This window comes from Bos javanicus, chromosome 29, assembly GCF_032452875.1.
Source record: "Bos javanicus breed banteng chromosome 29, ARS-OSU_banteng_1.0, whole genome shotgun sequence".
NCBI lineage: Eukaryota > Metazoa > Chordata > Mammalia > Artiodactyla > Bovidae > Bos > Bos javanicus.
The window spans coordinates 5,512,267-5,528,504 of record NC_083896.1 but is presented as its reverse complement, the minus strand read 5'-3'; the positions used below and the strand labels follow the sequence as shown (position 1 = coordinate 5,528,504).

Below are 16,238 nucleotides of genomic sequence, written 5' to 3'. Positions count from 1 at the left end.
ATGCAACTGCAAAACAGGAGACCCTAGTTTGATTCATGGGTCAGGAAGATCCACTGGAGAAGGGATAGGCTACCCACTCCTGTATTTTGGGGCTTCCCTTGCAGCTCAGCTGGTAAAGAGTCTGCCTGCAATTCCAAGTTCAGTCCCTGGGATGGGAAGATGCCCTGGAGAAGGGAACAGATACTCACTCCAGTATTCTAGCCTGGAGAATTCCATGGACTGTATAGTCCATGGGGTCGCAAAGAGTCGGGCATGAGTGAGTGACTTGCAGTTTACTTCACACGGTAAACACATGATGGCCTGTGGTGGAAACCAGAAGGAATTTAGATGTGGCCTGGGAAATTAGTATAATTGAGTCAAAGGATGCTGTCTTTAAGGAAAAGCTAACTCAAATGGAGCAGTTTAAAATTTCTAATTTTTGAAATCAGTAATAACATCTCACTGATAGCTAAAAGGATGAATGTACATATAGAAATGCTGCTGCCCGCGTACCCAGCCCACTTCCAAGGTAAGGAAGGGCCAGCTCCTCACTTCAGAGAGAAGGGGCCTAGGCAATGTTTTTAAAGGCAGCTCACCTACATCCAGTCAATCAGATCTTCCCTCCCCAGATCACTGCCTGAGTCCTGAGGAACAAGGTCACAGAGAAGGGGCTTACAGACCCCTGGAGCCCCTCACACGTCTAGCAGGCAGAGGGTGAAGAGAGCAAACCTTTCCAGTTCAGGGATCTCAGTCTAGTCCAGGGTGCCCCGCAGCCCAGTCAGCTCAGGGTTTATTCCACAAGGCTTCACATTGCATTGATTTTCTCTCGGGGTGAACCTGGGGTAGATGGAGAGGCCAGAGATTACAGTTCAAGATGCCTTCTTTCCAACAGGTCCCACTTTGTATGAAGAGGGAGGGAAAGAAGGAAGGCAATGAAGAGGCATAGAGAGAAGAGCCCATGGACTTTTGCTGAAAGTTCTGTCTCTTCAGGATGTGAACTAAACCCAGCTGGGATCCGAGTCAGAGGAGTCCCTTGAGGACGATGAGCTGGAGCTGTGCTCCTCGGGCTCAAAATCTCCATCTTCATCCTCACTGCTGGGGGCTGAGGAGTGGCTGCCTTCCTCCTCGTCCTCATTTTCCTCTGATCTCCCTGAGGCAGGAGAATGTTCTCCTGTCGTGTCTGATGATGCTATCTCTGCAGCCTGAAGCCCCGGGTCCTCTCTAAGTCTTCCTTGCAGATTCCTTGATGATGGGGACTTCAGACCCATCCTTCTACTCTTGGGGTTCAGACCCCCTGTCACGCTCATGTTCTTACGCTTAACACAGGTCACCTCTCTGTAAGCAGCATATTCTTCAGGAGGCAGAGTCCTGAGCCAGAGATGAAGGTCCACCTTGTACTGTGTCTGCAGTCCCTCCGCCTGCTTCTTATAAAGCTCCTTCTGGTCCTGGGGGACCCGCTGCCAGCATCTACTGATCTCCACCATGCGCTCCCTTGGGGGCACTACTTTCAGCTCCCTGCTCAACCAGAGATCCTGGTGGAACTTGTGATAGCCATTCATTAGGGGCTTTTTGGGCTCTCCTTGGAATTTACACTTCATGAGTAAATTGTTTTCTGGGGGAGACTTCACTGTGTGCACATTTTCCTGAAACTTCTTTGGCACTTTGCTTTGACTTCCTTTGGGGACATCAGTTTTCTTGGAGCTCTGGACTAGATCAGGGTGCTGTTTTCTAAATAGAGCCATTTTCTCCTGAAACTCCTGCTTTTCTTTCTGGAAATCTTGACTATATTTCAGCTTGAGCTGTTCTGGCAGCTTTCTGTATTCCTCAGATGGAGCCTTGGTCAGCTCCTGGTTGCTCATCATGGGGTGTTTTTGGAGGTACTGAGGTCTCATCTCTTTAAAAAAGTGGAGGTAAGCTGTCAAGGGGTTCTTGGGTAAATCAGGATGTTTCTTGTGTTTTCTGCTTTTGGAAGGATTGTGAACATTTTCCTTAGCTTCCAGGACTAATTCTGTCAAAGTATGAAGCTTTCTAACATTACGGGAAATCTCTAACCATTTGAGTTTGTACATTTCCCCAGAAAATTCTTTACAAGCTATTTTTCTCAGTCCATCACTGACTGAGTTATTTTGAACATGTGCTTGTCACTGGATAGATTTTTTTTTTTTGTACATTCCAGTAATTGAACAATGTTTTCTCTGGACCAGTCATCTTGGCTTTTAGGCAGCACGTTTTCTAGGTTTTTGTGAAATGTATGGTCCCAGCAGATCAGAAACCTCAACGGTATTTCCACTGTCTGCACTCTCAAGATTGAGCAGGTGAGTTCTTTCTGAAGTCCAGCAGTCTGTGGGATTCTATGTATCTGTGGAGAAAGAAACAGAAAGCCACTCTCCTTTGGGATACATGAGAGAAGCACACTCTGCTTAGATATGTCCCTTCTATCACTCCCTTTACCCTTAAGAATGTAAATGAAAACTGTCTCAGTCTGAATTGAGATTCATATTGAGCATTATGAAGCTTCTTTTGCAGTTAAAAATCCTCAGATCCCATCCCAATATGCCTTGCACTCAATCTCACAAAAGGATGTTTAACACACAAATGAACAAAATAAAAGACTGGTTTCTCACTCAAGGGACAAAGAATAAGAGAAAATGAAGGGAGGGGAAAAAATAAAATTAAAAGGCCTGAAAAGCAAAGGGCTTTAAAACATCAATGAGATACCACAGCACATCAGTATAAGAATCATCAAAATCCCAAAGAGGGACATCACCAAATACTGAGAGAATGAGGAGAATCAGGAACTTTGATTCATTGCTGCTGCCTGTGTCAAATATATCTAAATATCTGTGTCTGGATTGGCATTTTCAGGAAACTACAGGTGGCAAACGTCAGCCTTGGTGTTTGTAATCTGACTACAGTGGCAGAAAAGATGTTAACAACTTCAGGAAATTATGCACCTCCTTCATGTCCAAGAATATGTATCATAAATGAACGCAGGCTTGTTCCTAAGCTATGAAGGTCTAAAGTCCTGATCATCAAAAGGCTGACTCTTACCTCTGAAGTGGTTCAGCATGTGTAGGAATAAAGAGGCCAGGAAGGGAGCTCTGGGTTCATGGGCTGAGGCTTCTGCTTCTGTGCCAAGTCAGCCCTGTAACAAAGGACATTGGTTCCATTTCAAGACCAAAGGTTAATCACATGAGCATTGCAAAACAGCAGACTTCACCACAGGATATGTTCTCAGGATTCTCCTACTTTTGGTGATTTGCATATACAATATATTCTACTTGCATGAGAATATAAAAATGTTGCCATAATTTTTACTAAATAGAAATTATCTCAAATTTCAATTTTCCCGTTTTTCTCAGACATTATTCCAAGTTTTCACTCACTGAACTTAATTCCCATCCTCAATTCCATCAATTCAAAGACCCTGGGCATTTTATAGAGAGCAAGACATTCAAGCTAAGGCTTTGAGGCTTCACTCACAAAGTAGTCATCAAGGATGCATTCTGTGTCTAAACAGAAGTGCTCACTGACCAGACATGTTTACTCTTGTCAGTCCAGCAAAGTGACACAGGTCCAACCTGGCTGCCCTGGTCCTGAAAGTCATTGCTCTTTGGTGGGTATCAGGAAGCACCTCCCTGTGAGGTCCTGCCTGCAGGGGGCTTGCTGTGATGGAACAGGCTGAGTCACTGCTACTCAGTATTATCAATATCACAGTCTCACTTGTCATGTGTGGGGAATATGTTTCTTTCGTAATTTTCTCACCTTCCAACTTACTAGGGTAGGTGCTTCCTCTGTGATATCCTAGAAAAATCCCTTCACTAAGTTTTATTTTGGTGAGGTTGGAGAGGATGGGGTGAGTGGGTGGAACAAAGCCAAGTATGTCAGCATGTTCTCAGGTATATCAGCCTCCCTCATAGCTCAGTTGGTAAAGAAACCATCTGCAATGCAGGAGAACCTGGTTCAAATCCTGGGGTCGGGAAGATCCACTGGACAAGGGATAGGTTACCCATTCCAGTATTCTTGGGCTTCCCTTGCGGCTCAGCTGGTAAAGAATCCACCTGCAATGCAGGAGACCTGGGTTCAATCCCTGGGTTGGGAAGGTAACCTGGAGAAAGGAAAGGCTACCCACTCCAGTATTCTGGCCTGGAGAATTCCATGGACTGTATAGTCCATGAGGTCTCAAAGAGTCAGACACGAGTGAGCTACTTTCACTTTCGCAGGTATATTTGTTTTCAGTCAAATGAAAAGGAAACTTCTGAGACCAAGGATCAGAAGTCCTCAAAGTTCTTTTGAAATGAAATAGAAAATGGCCAAAAAGACAATATTGATAATACATATGCTAGTGTTCTGTACCTATGGATTCACACATGGATTTAATCTGTACATTCTAGGCTATTTATTTGTTTATTTATTCATTTATTTTACAATAGGAGCTTGTAGAGCTACTTTCCTAACTATATTTCATACATGGTGTGTACAGGTCAATCCCAGATTCCCACTCTAAACTTCCTTTCTCCTTTTCCCTTGTTCTGAATGGGAAAAAATCAGAAAACATTTACAGACAGTTCCAAAAATGTAAAACTTGAAAATGCCACATACCGGGGAATGACTTATATTGCATTTAATTTACACTGTAAAATGTTAGTTGTAATAAGTTGACTAGAGATGGCAAAATGTACAGGAACATGCTTAGAATTTATCTGCAAATACTATGGCATTATGTACAAAGGATTCTTTATCCTGGAATTTGGGAATGGGGGAGGACCTGAAATCAATTCCCCATGGTCCCAAGGAACAATGGTGAATCCACTTCATGAAAAAGACAACAAATTTTTCAGAAATCAAAAATCATTAGTGTATACTTGCCTTTCCTTATTTTTTCCAAGCCCTATCAAAGAAAAACAAAAAAGAAAAGATCACATTAATCATGAGAGTTCTATCCTTTTTTCATGTTCTTTACTACTCCTGTTTGTGTATTAGATATGGCTTTCTAATTCTTTTATAGAGAACACTCAGAAGCTATCTTCATAACCGAGCCTAAAGTAAAACATGATGTGCTTCTTCCAGGCACATTAAGGAAGGAAAGGGGGCAGGAAGGGTTTGCCTCAAGATGCATCAACATCTAAGTTTCCAATGTCTTCACTACCTAGTGCTATGTTCAAGGATAAATCTCACCATTTGTAGTAACAATTAAAGCAAAAGAGACAACTGAATAAAACGAATTATAGAGTGCTTTAAAATTGATACCTGCATGAAATGTCTTACCTAGATGACAGGAAGAACCTCAGCATCCTCAGGGTGTGGATAGCAGAGAGTGACAAGGGTTTAGGGGAATGTACACTGCAGATGGAGATTGCAGCCATGAAATTAAAAGACGCTTACTGATTGGAACGAAAGTTATGACCAACCTAGATAGCATATTAAAAAGCAGAGACATTACTCTGCCAACTAAGGTCCATCTAGTCAAGGCTATGGTTTTTGCAGTGGTCATGTATGGATGTGAGAGTTGGACTGTGAAGAAAGCTGCAGGTTGAAGAATTGATGCTTTGGAACTGTGGTGTTGGAGAAGACTCTTGACAGTCCCTTGGACTGCAAAGAGATCCAACCAGTCCATCCTAAAGATCACTCCTGTGTGTTCATTGGAAGGATTGATGCTAAAGCTGAAATTCCCGTACTTTGGGCACCTCATGCGAAGAGTTGACTCATTGGAAAAGACTCTGATGCTGGGAGAGATTGGGGGCAGGAGGAGAAGGGCCGACAGATGATGAGATTGCTGGATGGTATCACCGACTCAATGGACATGAGTTTGAGTGAACTCCGGGAGTTGGTGATGGACAGGAAGGCCTGGAGTGCTGCAATTCATGAAGTCCAAAAGATTCAGACACAACTGAGCGACTGAACTGAACTGAACTAATAGTGAGATTTATGCCAAGAAAATTAACTTTCCCCTGGTCACAGAATTTTGCTGATTTTGTTACCATATATCTGGATAGGTAATATTTCAGTGTCACAGCAGCTCGTCTAGAAGAGTGTTTCTCTCTCTGAGGATGGACCCTCCTTTCTCATCTGGAGCAGCTCCATGTCCAGCTTGTGGCATATCTCGGTCAGCTGTCTGTACAATTCTTTCAGACTTTCTCTGTACTGAGTCATTCTGAACACTCTCTTCGAGTTGTTCACAAATGTCCTTGACTTCTCTCTCCAGAGCCTCCAGATGCAGTTGCTCCTCCTCCCGGAGCAACAGAAGCATCCTCTGATATTCAGCTTGTAATTGTCACCTCCCTTAAGACCACATATTTCTGAGGGGATAGAGGATCCAAAGCACGCTTATGTTCATATTTAAAAGAAAACCTCAAATATTATTTCCTTCATGTCATCAAGAAAGTTGTTGACAAACTTTTGGTCTCAGATATCTTCCTGTCCATTTTCTGTGAGTTCCTAGTTTCTTTCCGTGTTTGAATCAAGCTATCTAGGGGTCTCAAGATCTATCATTAAGAGGATTCTTCAGGGTTCTTACTTCATAAGTTATTTCCTCTCTAAATTGGATCTGAATTTTCTCTTCTTTTCTCTGGTTTTCTAAATATTCTTTAAAGTGATAAAACTTATTTTGTACAGTTTTTAAAAAATACATATAGTGCTCTAATTTCCCTCTAGGCACTAGTCTATTCCTCTCCTCTCCTTCACAGTGACACTTATGCAATGTGTCTTATACTCTGTGTCTGACAAGGTTTATTCAAATATGCAAAATTTGTCCTAGGAACACTTTTCATGCTGTGGTTTTCCCATATACTAGCATTTTTTGAACTAATCTGTGCCAATTGTGATTACTGATAGGTCTTTTGAAACCATGCCTTTTCGAGGGAAGAGATCAATATGCTTTAATGGGAATTTAAATGGACCTAAAAAGCTAGACTTGTATCCATATGGAGTGGGTAGGTGTTCCCTTCTCCCGGGGACCTTCCCAGTCCAGGGCTTGAACCCCAGTCTCCTGGACTACAGGTAGATTCTTTGCCATCTGAGCCACCATGTAAGCCTCCTGGGGCAACTCTTACCTCCTTGCTTATTTCTTTGGCTGTTCAGTGGGTTAATACACACAGAGGGTAACACAGCATCTAATTAACTGTTGGAATGAAGAGCTCTCTGCAGGGCTCTCCCTGCTGACTCAGACCGTGACTTTGGGCATGGGTATTCTTCATGCTTCTACCAGTGGGTGTATAAGTCACAGTTTCTCATCTTTGTGTGTCCTTCACTGTCAAAGGTGAGGTCCTCAGTTCTGTAAGATGTTTTGCACACTGCCAACAAGATTGAAACTGGTTCTCACCGCTCCATGCCTGGCAGGGAGGAGGAGTTATAATTGATATAGTCAATTGTAGGAGTGATACATAGAAGTGATATAGGTGTGATTATATGAATGATATAGGAGGAGATATAATTGAGTTGTGACCAGACATTTAAAGTCCTTTTAGGAAAATGCTGCTGCTGCTGCTAAGTTGCTTCAGTTGTGTCCAACTCTGTGTGACCCCATAGACGGCAGCCCACCAGACTCCCCCGTCCCTGGGATTCTCCAAGCAAGAACACTGGAGTGGGTTGCCATTTCTTCTACAATGCATGAAAGTGAAAAGTGAAAGTGAAGTCGCTCAGTTATGCCTAACTCTTAGCGACCTCATGGACTGCAGCATACCAGGCTCCTCCATCCATTGGATTTTCCAGGCAAGAGTACTGGAGTGGGTTGTCATTGCCTTCTCTGATGTTTGCTCTAGATTTTCTAAAAGGATTATGCCTTTATTCCCAACACTGGTTATGGAAAAGGATCTGATAACACAGAATATTCAATAAAATGCAGAAAGCTGAGTGGAATAACAATAAAAATTCCCAGAACTTTGCAATCATCTGTGCTTTCATCTTAATGGTAACCCTCTGGACATCTTGGCATGCTGATCATGATGCTTACGGATATGAATTTCCATCTTTGTCATAATTACCATATCTGTTATTACATCTGTTTCATTTTCCTGAGAGTTAGCAAGAAAAACAATAAAGTTCTGTGGTTTGAAGAATAGATGCTTGCTTCTTGGACAGAAAGCTATGGCAAACCTGGTCAGCATAATAAAGAGCAGGGACACCACTTTGCCTACACCACTTTGTATAGTCAAGCTATGGTTTTTCCAGTAGCCATATACATGGCTATGTGAGAGTTGGACCCTAAGAAAAGCTGAGCACTGAAGAAATGACTCTTTCAAATGGTAGTACTGGGGAAGACTCTGGAGAGTCCCTTGGACAGCAAGGAGATCAAACCCATCAATCCTAAAGGAAATCAGTCCTGAATGGTCATTGGAAGGACTGATGCTGAAGCTGAAACTTCAGTATTTTGGTCATCTTATGAGAACAGCTAACTCATTGGAAAAGTCCCTGATGCTGGGAAATATTGAGGGCAGAAGGAAAAGAGGGCATCAGAGGATGAGATGGCTGGATGATATCACCAGTGGAATGGACAAGACATTGGGCAAACTCTGGGAGACAGTGAGGAACAAGAAAGCCAAAGAAATAAGCAAAGGGTTAAAAGATGCTCTTAACCGAAAAAGAAGGTGCAGGAATGGTAAGGTTTCGGATCATAGACAATGCAGTGCTTTTTTAAAAAAAATCAATATCTGGAGATTGCTGAGGTATAAGCTGAAAAGAGAGTATTAAATCAGGGAAGGCAGCAGTTGGTTTTCAACAAGAGTTTCTTTATTTTTGACAATTGCTTTAGAAGCATCTACCCAGGGAAAATTCCAACATGTGGGTCACAAACCCACATGCAGCTCCAAAAATTGAGGTGCATATTTGATTGTATAAATACATATCCCCAAAAGTTCCAACACCTCCCAAAGTCTACATTTCCCCTTGCAATCCAGCATCACTGCAAGATCGATCATCTTTCCTTTCCGTTCATGTTGAGCTGATGTCTGAAACCATGGATTGGTTTTCTGTTCCTGATGCATCTACTGCCGAGATTTTAGTTTACAGGTGACCAGAAGTAAACTTTGACAGATGCATCCAGCTAGAAGGAGTATAACCGTGGTTCAGAAAGGGCTCCTTGGGATCAAATGTCTTGTTGCCGCAGTGAGGACACAGGCTGGATTAAGTCAGATGAACCTTGGATGTTCTAAATCCCACATAATCTCGATGAGTTTATCTTGAAGCTGGACGAGTTGGCCCAGGTGAAGGGCTCCATGAGGGCTGCCACTCTCCTGAGGGGCAGGATCAGACTCATCACTTAAGTTGCTCAGCCCATTGGTGTGACTCAGAAGCTTCTCCAGGATGGCCAGAAAGGACGTTCCCACACAGAATGAAGGTCCCAAGCTTGAAAAGTGGCTCAGGGCAGAGGATGGACTCATGCTGGGACTCTGTGATCCCACACTCCTCTAAGTTCAGCTCCTGAAGGGTGGCTGCAACTTGTTCCAGAATAATGTGGATGATCTCAGGACCAAAGTCCATCATGGTGACCCCACTCAGATCCAGGCCTTTGAGGTGACACATGTTTGGGCTCTGAGACAGATGGGGCAAGTCTGACTCTGTAAGCTGCCAGTTAGTTACTGCTGGGTGGTCCAAGGGGGTCCTTGGGCATCTGGGGAGAAAGCAAGCAATTAGGTCTGAGTATTCAGGATGGCAGCTCAGCTAAACTAGTCAGATAGTTGATTTGCCCAAAGACAAGGTCCTAATAACCACCTCCTGAAGGTCAGTACCCAGAATGGCCTGTCTCATTTTGGACTGGCAGTACCTGTCTGCATCTCCTGCAAACTTGGAAGTCAACCCTGAATATTCATTGCAAGTACTGATACGGGAGCTCAAACTCCAGTACTTTGTCCACCTGACTGGAAGAGCCAATTCATCATAAAAGACCCTGATACCTGTACACCAATGGCTGATTCATGTCAATGTATGCCAAACACCACTATAATATTGTAGTTAGCCTCCCATTAAAATATAGAACAGTCTTTTGGACTCTGTGGGAGAGGGAGAGGGTGGGATGATTTGGGAGAATGGCATTGAAACATGTATAATATCATATATGAAATGAATCTCAAGGCCAGGTTCATTGCATGATACAGGATGCTTGGGGCTGGTGCACTGGGATGACCCAGAGGGATGGTACATTGAAGGAGGTGGGAGAGGGGTTCAGTATGGGTAACATGTGTATACCTGTGGCGGATTCATATTGATGTATGGAAAACCAATACAATATTGTAAAGTAATTAGCCTCCAATTAAAACAAATAAATTTATTTAAAAAATAATAATAGGGAGGTGGTCCTACGATGGCAGAGGAATAGGACGGGGAGACCACTTCCTCCCTCACCAATTCATCAAAAGAACACTTAAACATTGAGTAAATTCCACAAAACAACTTCTGAATGTCAGCAGAGGACATCAGGCACGCAGAAAAGCAGCCCATTGTCTTCAAAAAGAGGTAGGAAAAATATTAAAAAAAAAAAAAAAGAGAGAGAGACACACACAAAAGAGGTAGGGATGGGGCTCCGTCTCAGGAAGGTAGTCTTAAAAAGAGAGAAGTTTCCAAACACCAGGAAACACTCTCACTGCCGAGTCTGTGGCGAGCCTTGGAAGTACAGAGGGCAACATAATAGGGAGAAAAAATAAGTAAATAATTAAAACCCACAGATTACGAGCCCAACGGTTACTCCCCCAGCAAAGAAGCAGCACAGACGTCTGCACCCAACACTAGCAAGCGGGGGCTGGGCAGGGAGGCGCGGGCTGCATTGCTTAGAGTAAGGATCTGGCCTGAATGCCCCGAGGGTAATCAGAGTGAACTAATTTGGGCTAGCAAACCAGACTGTGGGATAGCTACCACGCGAAAATCCCTAAGACACTGACAGGCCCGTGCATAGAACAAAGGGCTGAACAGACCCAGCCGGCTGCAGACCATCCCCCTCTGGTGACAGGCAACCAGAGCCGGAAGGGAGCAATTACAGCCCCAGAGAGACATTATCTACGAACCTGTAAGCAGGCTTCTTTGCTAACTAGGATTTCTCAGTGTTCTGGACAGTCATCATCCACCTGAGAAGGTGCGCCGGTTGTACACCCAGAAAACCAAGCGACAGGGACGGGAGAGGCGATAAGTCGCAGTGACCGCGCTCGCCAAACACCTCATCACCCAAGCTGCTCAGAGCTGGGAAGGGCACAAAACGCAGGCCCAAAGGAGTCTGCGCCTCTGAGGACTACCCGAGTGCCTGAACCTGAGAGGCTTAGACTTGGGAGGTGCATGCAGCCCAGGGCCAGCCTCGGATAGTTCCTGGTGGAGCAACCTAGAGCCTGAGCTGTGTGGGCAGGGAGGGTGCATGTGCTGTGGGGCAGGCCAGTGTGGCTGAAGCACTGCGAGCACACGCCAGTGTTATTTGTTTGCAGCGTCCCTCCCTCCCCACAGCATGACTGAACAAGTGAGCCTAAAAAGTGTCCACCACCACCCTCCTTGTGTCAGGGCGGAAATCAGACACCGAAGAGACCAGCAAACAGAAGAAGCTAAAACAGAGGGAACCGCTTTGGAAGTGACAGGTCCGATAGATTAACCCTGTAGTTAGTACCAACTACATAGGAAGGGGCCTAGAGATCTTGAGAAATATAAGCTGGACCAAGGAACTATCTGAAAATGAACTGACCCCACACTGCCCACAATAACACCAGAGAAAGTCCTAGATATATTTTTACGATCATTCTTTTCTTTTTTCTTTCTTTTTTTTTAACTTTCTTTTAATTTTTAAGTCCTCTATTACTCCTTTAATTTTCATTTTTATAACCTATTATTACTTTTCAAAAAAAGACTATTTTTAGAGCAAACTTCATATATATATATTTTATTTATTATTTTTTTTCTTCCCACCCACTCCCTCTCCCACAGAGTCCATAAGACTCTTCTATACATCAGTGTCTCATTTGCTGTCTCGTACACAGGGTTATTGCTACCATCTTTCTAAATTCCATATATATGCATTAGTATACTGTATTGGTGTTTTTCCTTCTGGCTTACTTCACTCTGTATAATAGGCTCCAGTTTCATCCACCTCATTAGAACTGATTCAAATGTATTCTTTTTAATGGCTGAGTAATACTCCATTGTGTATACGTACCACAGCTTTCTTATCCATTCATCTGCTGATGGACATCTAGGTTGCTTCCATGTCCTGGCTATTATAAACAGTGCTGCGATGAACATTGGGGTACACGTGTCTCTTTCCCTTCTGGTTTCCTCAGTGTGTATGCCCAGCAGTGGGATTGCTGGATCATAAGGCACTTCTATTTCCAGTTTTTTAAGGAATCTCCACACTGTTCTCCATAGTGGCTGTACTAGTTTGCATTCCCACCAACAGTGTAAGAGGGTTCCCTTTTCTCCACACCCTCTCCAGCGTTTATTATTTGTAGACTTTTGGATTGCAGCCATTCTGACTGGTGTGAAATGGTACCTCATAGTGGTTTTGATTTGCATTTCTCTGATAATGAGTGATGTTGAGCATCTTTTCATGTGTTTGTTAGCCATCTGTATGTCTTCTTTGGAGAAATGTCTATTTAGTTCTTTGGCCCATTTTTTGATTGGGTCATTTATTTTTCTGGAGTTGAGCTGTAGGAGTTGCTTGTATATTTTTGAGATTAGTTGTTTGTCAGTTGCTTCATTTGCTATTATTTTCTCCAATTCTGAAGGCTGTCTTTTCACCTTGCTAATAGTTTCCTTTGATGTGCAGAAGCTTTTAAGGTTAATTAGGTCCCATTTGTTTATTTTTGCTTTTATTTCCAATATTCTGGGAGGTGGGTCATAAAGGATCCTGTTGTGATGTATGTCAGAGAGTGTTTTGCCTGTGTTCTCCTCTAAGAGTTTTATAGTTTCTGGTCTTATGTTTAAATCTTTAATCCATTTTGAGTTTATTTTTGTGTATGGTGTTAGAAAGTGTTCTAGTTTCATTCTTTTACAAGTGGTTGACCAGATTTCCCAGCACCACTTGTTAAAGAGATTGTCTTTAATCTATTGTATATTCTTGCCTCCTTTGTCAAAGATAAGGTGTCCATATGTGCGTGGATTTATCTCTGGGCTTTCTATTTTGTTCCATTGATCTATATTTCTGTCTTTGTGCCAGTACCATACTGTCTTGATAACTGTGGCTTTGTAGTAGAGCCTGAAGTCAGGTAGGTTGATTCCTCCAGTTCCATTTTTCTTTCATATATATATATATATATATATATATATATATATATATATATATATATATAATTTTTGTGACTTTATTTTTTTCTTCTTCTTGTTTTCTTTAATATTGTATTTTGAAAATCCAACCTCTACTCTAGAATTTTAATCTTTGCTTTTAGGTATTTATTATCAATTTTGTACCTTTAAGAACCCAATTTTAAGTACCCATTTTTACTTGGGAGCAAGATTACTGGCTTGACTGCTCTCTTCCTCTTTGGACTCTCCTTTTTTTTCACCAGGTCACCTCTGTCTCCTTGCTCCCCCTTCTCTTCTCTACCCAACTCTGTGAATCTTTGTGTGTTCCAGATGGTGGAGAACATTTAGGGAACTGATTACTGGCTGGATTTGTCTCTCTCCTTTTCATTCTCCCCTTTTATCCTCCTGGCCACCTCTGTCTCCTTCCTCCCTCTTCTCTTCTCTGTATAAGTCCATGAATATCTCTGAGTGGTCCAGACTGTGGAGTGCACATGAGGAAGTGATAACTGGCTAGTTTGCTCTCTCCTCTTTTGATTCCACCTCATCTCATTCGGGTCACCTCTAACTCCCTCCTCCCTCTTCTCTTCTCCATGTAACTCTGTGAACCACTCTGGGTGTCCCTCACTGTGGAGAAACTTTTCATCTTTAACCTAGATGTTTTATCAACAGTGCTACATAGAAGGAGAAGTCTTGAGACTACTGTAAAAATAAGACTGAAAACCAGAAGCAGGAGGCTTAAGTCCAAATCCTGAGAACATCAGAGAACATCTGACTCCATGGAACATTAATCAATAGGAGCTCATCAAATGCCTCCATACTGACACTGAAACCAAGCACCACACAAGGGCCAACAAATTCCAGAGCAAGACATTCCACGCAAATTCTCCAGCAACAAAGGGACACAGCCCTGAGCTTCAATAATATAGGCTGCCCAAAGTTACACCAAAACCATTGACATCTCATAACTCATTACTGGACACTTCATTGCACTCCAGAGAGAAGAAATCTAGCTCCACACACCAGAACACTGACACAAGCTTCCCTAACCAAGAAACCTTTACAAGCCACCAATACAACCCCACCCACAGTGAGGAAACTCCATAATAAAGAGACCTCCACAAATTGCCAGAATAAGGAAAGGCCACCCCAAACTCAGTAATATAAACAAGATGAAGAGACAGAGGAATACCCAGCAGGTAAAGGACAGGATAAATGCCCACCAAATCAAACAAAAGAGTAAGTGATAGGGAATCTACCCGATAAAGAATTCTGAATAATGATAGTGGAAATGATCCAAAATCTTGAAATAAAAATGGAATCACAGATAAATAGCCTGGAGACAAGGATTGAGAAGATACATGAAAGGTTTAACAAGGACCTAGAAGAAATAAAAAAGAGTCAATATATAATGCATAATGCAATAAATGACATCAAAAACACTCTGGAGGCAACTAATAGTAGAATAACAGAGGCAGAAGATAGGATTAGTGAAGTAGAAGATAGAATGGTATATATGAATGAATCAGAGAGGAAAAAAGAAAAACGAATTGAAAGAAAGTAGGACAAACTCAGAGACCTCCAGGACAATATTAAATGCTCCAACATTCAAATCATAGGAGTCCCAGAAGAAGAAGACAAAAAGAAAGACCATGAGAAAATACTTGAGGAGATAATAGCTGAAAACTTCCCTAAAATGTATAAGGAAATAATCACCCAATTCCAAGAAACCCAGAGAGTCCCAATCAGGATAAACCCAAAGCAAAACACTCCAAGACACATATTAATCAAATTAACAAAAATCAAACACAAAGAACAAATATTAAAAGCAGCAAGGGAAAAGCAACAAATAACACACAAGGGGATTCCCATAAGGATAACAGCTGATCTTTCAATAGAAACTCTTCAGGCCAAGAGGGAATGGCAAGACATACTTAAAGTGATGAAAGAAAATAACCTACAGCCCAGATTACTGTACCCAGCAAGGATCTCATTCAAATATGAAGGAGAAATCAAAAGCTTTACAGACAAGCAAAAGCTGAGAGAATTCAGCACCACCAAACCAGCTCTCCAACAAATACTAAAGGATATTCTCTAGACAGGAGACACAAAAAGGGTGTATAAACTCGAACCCAAAACAATAAAGTAAATGGTAATGGGATCATACTTATCAATAATTACCTTAAACATAAATGTGTTGAATGCCCCAACCAAAAGACAAAGACTGGCTGAATGGATACAAAAACAAGACCCCTATATATGTTGTCTACAAGAGACCCACCTCAAAACAGGGGACACATATAGACTGAAAGTGAAGGGCTGGAAAAAGATATTCCAAGCACATAGAGATCAAAAGAAAGCAGGAGTAGCAATACTCATATCAGATAAAATACACTTTAAAACAAAGGCTGTGAAAAGAGACAAAGAAGGACACTATATAAAGATCAAAGGATCAATCCAAGAAGAAGATAAAACAATTATAAATATATATGCACCCAACATAGGAACACTGCAATACGTAAGACAAATGCTAACAAGTATGAAAGGGGAAATTAACAATAACACAATAATAGTGGGAGACTTTAATACCCCACTCACACCTATGGATAGATCAGCTCAACAGAAAATTAACAAAGAAACACAAACTTTAAATGATACAACAAACCAGTTAGACCTAATTGATACCTATAGGACATTTCACCCCAAAACAGTGAATTTCACCTTTTTCTCAAGCTCACACGGAACCTTCTCCAGTATAGATCACATCCTGGGCCATAAATCTAGCCTTGGTAAATTCAAAAAAATTGAAATCATTCCAACCATCTTTTCTGACCACAATGCATTAAGATTAGATCTCAATTACAGGAGAAAAACTATTAAAAATTCCAACATATGGAGGCTGAACAACACACTACTGAATAACCAACAAATCACTGAAGAAAGCAAAAAAGAAATAAAAATATGCATAGAAACGAATGAAAATGAAAACACAACAACCCAAAACCTGTGGGACACTGTAAAAGCAGTGCTAAGGGGATAGTTAATAGCAATACAGG

General features: G+C 42.0%; 1 pseudogene; it reads right to left on the bottom strand.

Moving 5' to 3' along the window:
- Window positions 1-852: 852 nt before the first annotated feature.
- LOC133240915 (upstream-binding factor 1-like protein 1) lies at window positions 853-9,498 on the bottom strand (annotated as a pseudogene).
- Between the last annotated feature and the right edge of the window lie 6,740 nt (window positions 9,499-16,238).